Below are 4,372 nucleotides of genomic sequence, written 5' to 3' on the forward strand. Positions count from 1 at the left end.
TTTGATTTATGCTCGCTCTGCCGTCACGTCACACCAGCTCAGTCCCACCATCTCTGCATCTGCGTTTCACCGCTGCACCCTCTCTCCGACACGCCATCTCACCTCTCTCCTCTATTGCCAGCTTTCAATCTTGCCTCCATTCGCTAGATTTGTCATCTTCTTCGCTATATCTGCTTGTGATCAATCTTAGACAGTTTCGAGGACAAACTGCTTACAAGCTATCAAAAGTTTATCTAGTAACGAAGTCGGCCGGTCCTGCTTCCATGTCTGCATCTTCCAGAGCATTGTACTACTTTACTGAGACGGTCTTCCATGTTCCCCTTTGCTCACTCTCTGCTTCTTTTTCTTTGGTAAGAAATGGACTGCTTGTTGAGAGAAGGATTTTGATCTTGTGGAATCCCGATATAGTTAGTTATGTTCTGAAGCCTGTTTTCTCCGGCATTCCCACGTTTTTGGCCTTTAATGGCATCCATGTCGTCTTGCTTGAACGGCAGGAAGGTATTTTGTGTAAATCCAAAGCAGCTTTGCTTGTGGTATCCGTACCTGTCCATAAATCTTTCACAAAGTTTATTTGCCAAATTCAGGATCATTTGAGTAAATCCAAGGTGTTTTCGCATATGGTGTCTTTATCCCAAGGCTTTGAACGCCTTGAACTCGTCATTTCCATTTTAGTGGCAGACGATCTTTCTCAAGCTATCTCTGAAGAATTAAGGATAATCTCGGTAAAATCCGACTCCTTCCATTTGGTTGAGCCATCATCTAAGGCTTTTGTGACTTCGAACTTCGTGGTATTCTCGAGGATTCCACTCCTCACCAGAAGATTTGTTTTCACTTCTATCAAGTTTATCATAAGTTTATTTTATGTCTTTGCTGCTTCCTTCGGGAATAACTCTTTGTATGCGGTTCACGCATCTTTCGTTTCGTTTGATTAATCGAAGTAACTGGTTGCACAAAAAAAAAAATACTAAATGAAATTTTTGTATTTAGTATATTATATTATGAAATTGGCTAATGTTTGTAATATAATAAATTCTAGTATTCATATTTTTACAAAACTATACTTAAATGCCGAGAGTCTTAATATTTTGGCTACTACAAAAAAGTCAATAGTGGTTATAAAAAAGTTATACAATATAACATGTTTTTTAACTATGTTATATAATCAAATAGTTTGTATTAACTATTAAAGTTACTGGGTTATTACTGTTATTATACGGATTTCAACTTAAACATTGGAAATATAAATAATATAAAATAAAAATCAATTTTTAATACGAATTATTCTGTTTAATTTGTTTTTTTTTTCTCTTCAAAAACCCGTAGGCTTTCTGTTAAAAATAATATGCAATCAGCAACTTTTTTAATCAAGTTGAAATCTTTCTAATATTTATTAATAAAGAAAGTTTAATGTTAATTTATGGAAAATAAAATATTTTAAACTCTAATTATAAGCTTATATATAATACACCCGTTTATACTTCCAACAGATTGGATGACTTAACCATATACATCGAAGTGATAACAATTAAAAATCTAAAAAATAGACAACAAAAAAAAAAGAAGAAAGAAATTATGATAATGGAGTTTTTCGTCACAAATGTAACTTTCTAGCTTTATACCTTAGACAACTATATTAATCTACCTTTTATTTTATTTTATTTTGATGCTTCGTTAGTACATAGATGGGCATGATGGCCTAATTGCATTTGACTTTCTTTGAGACTTCACGACACCTACCTTTCTTTCTTTGACTCCTATCTACATCTTCGTCATGTATGATCTATTATATCGATTTCATCTTCAGTTCATACATACATAAGATCTTTTGTATCAATTTGCATGTTCTTTGTTTTTAGACATCTAGCAAATAGAACAGAAAATCATATCATATATCAATTGAGTAATACAGGAACTACCCACGTTTTGTGGTATCACTAATTTACAGAATTAGGATCATATTTGAAAAGGGCTGGTAGTTCCTATATTACTCAATTAGGAAGATTATTTAATTTTTGACTATGGGTAAGTATCCTTTTGATAAAAAAAATACATATGTAAAAGTGCAAATTTGTAAATATTCCCATAACAATACGGTGAATTTGGTCTAATACAAACTTGGTTCACAAAATTTTTAATCTATAATGTCTGTGCTATTATAGTAAGGTATCCTTCTCTTTTTCAGTTCTACCGTCTCAAAATAATCAATTTCACTATGTAACTGCAAATGTGACCATCATGGAGTCTTGTTGGAGGTGAAAACCGCACCCCGGTTTTCTCCGGTACAAACTGAGATCGGCGAACCGTAAGCCTGGTTTACGAAGGGATGTACCGAGAGAAGATGGGCCGAGCGAAGATGGGCCGAAGATAGCCCATTAGACCGAGGTCGGTGGGAAACCTCTCAAAGGAACAGAAGGTTTCCTCGAGCTCGGCCGAAACAGGAAAGTTTCCTGAAGGAAAAAGGAAACTTTGGAGAGAAAAGGAAACTCCTCTCGATCCCATATCGTCTAAGGCGTGCTTGAAGACCGACTTATGAGATATATATAAAGGGAGACGAATCGACATGAGAGGACACAAGTTATTCCCAAGAAGACTTAAAGACTGAGAACTCGATAGCTTCTTAGTCACATTAAGTCTTAGTTCGTTATTGCCTATTGGAATAACCGAACTCAGTTGTATTTCACTCGATTCAATCTAATAAAGCCGAGCTTCCGATCTAAATTACTGTTTTGTCCCTTGTCGATATTCACATATCAACAATTGGCGCGCCAGGTAGGGGGCCTTTAAACAGATATCTCAGATTATTGATCGGACTTCGGAAAGATTGAATCAGCGATGGCAGACCAATCCGACGTTCACGAAGAACAAAACCCTCTCAGGGAAAATAACATCGACGCCCAAACAGGACAAACGGGAGGAACTCCTGGGGAAAACACCGGAACTGCTGCCGAGCAAACTCCCGCATCCGTAACCGACCTGTTACTCCAAATGTTCACTGCTCAGTTCGAAGCCATCAACAAAAGGAGCGAGGAACGTTTCAGTCAGATGGCGGCACAGATCGCCGAACTCAGTCAGACACGAACTCCTCTCCGAGTTCGGAACATCATTGACGATCTCAATGCCGACGGAGATCCAACCGGAACTATGAGGTCTGCCGCGGTCGGGTCAGCAAACCCACCAGCACCGGATTCAAGCCGAGACGCCGAGTTCGAAGAAATGAAAGCACAGCTTCGCGATATCACCTCAAAAATACATCAAGCCACAAGCGCGGCTCCGGAGATCGAGCGCGTCATTCAGGAAACACAGAAGACTCCTTTCACATCGCATATCGGAGGGACGCCGGTCAAGCACATGGAGAAACTGAAGATGAAAATCTACGAGGGCAACTCTGACCCTCGACACTTCCTGACATCGTTCGGCATCTGCATGAACCGATACCAGTTTAAGTCTGCCGAAGAAAGAGACGGGGTTCAATGCAACTATTGTGGAAAGTCTAGGAGGAGTAGCTCCTGACTGGTTCTCACGGCTCGAAGCCAATTCAATCGACAGCTACAAAGAGTTAACGACAGCCTTCGTCAAGCACTTCTCCATGTTCATTGGACAGAATACCAAGAATTCCGAGCTCTGGCAGATAGCTCAAGGACCAAGCGAGAGCCTTCGCGACTTCATCCAGCGCTTCAAGGAAATCGTCGCCAACTGCACAATTAGCGACGAAGCCGCTCTCTTATGCCTTCAAAAAGGAGCTCGGATAAAGACCAGTTTCCGAAGCGCGATCACGCACAACCCACCGCAGACGTTAGAAGATGCATTACACCGAGCTAATACTTACATTGCTGAAGAAGAAGAAGAAGCTGCGTACGAGCAAAGTCACTCAACAAAACAACCCGAACGTCTGAAACCCGCGACTAACGAGCCGCAGTCGGGATACGGTCGAGGATACGAGAACCGCAAGAAACTCTATGCTAACGCAATCCAACAACCAAGCAAGCAGTGGAATAATAAATGGGTCCGCGGTGAAGAAGACCAAGACGAGTCGTTATTCTGCGAATTCCATAACCGTAGGGGCCACAGCACCGAAGAATGCAGGCATTTGCAAGAATATCTACTCGGCTTGTATCGCAAGGAGCCGATCTCGGTCGACGAACTCCGACGCTCAAATACGCCTAAGAGCGGTGGGCAGCTCTCGATGCCCCGACCGAACAACGAACATCTCGAGAAAGCACTTGCCAAAGATCCACCAACTCCACCGGCTTTACCGACACTACCACCACCGCCACCGAATCCGCCTGCGTTGCCCGAGCAATAGAAACGGAATCGCGATGATCGAGCTCCGGAGAATCGTGCTCCTAAGGCGCGAAAACGTATCAACATGATA

Source organism: Eutrema salsugineum, unplaced genomic scaffold (genome assembly GCF_000478725.1).
Source record: "Eutrema salsugineum unplaced genomic scaffold, Eutsalg1_0 scaffold_1, whole genome shotgun sequence".
NCBI lineage: Eukaryota > Viridiplantae > Streptophyta > Magnoliopsida > Brassicales > Brassicaceae > Eutrema > Eutrema salsugineum.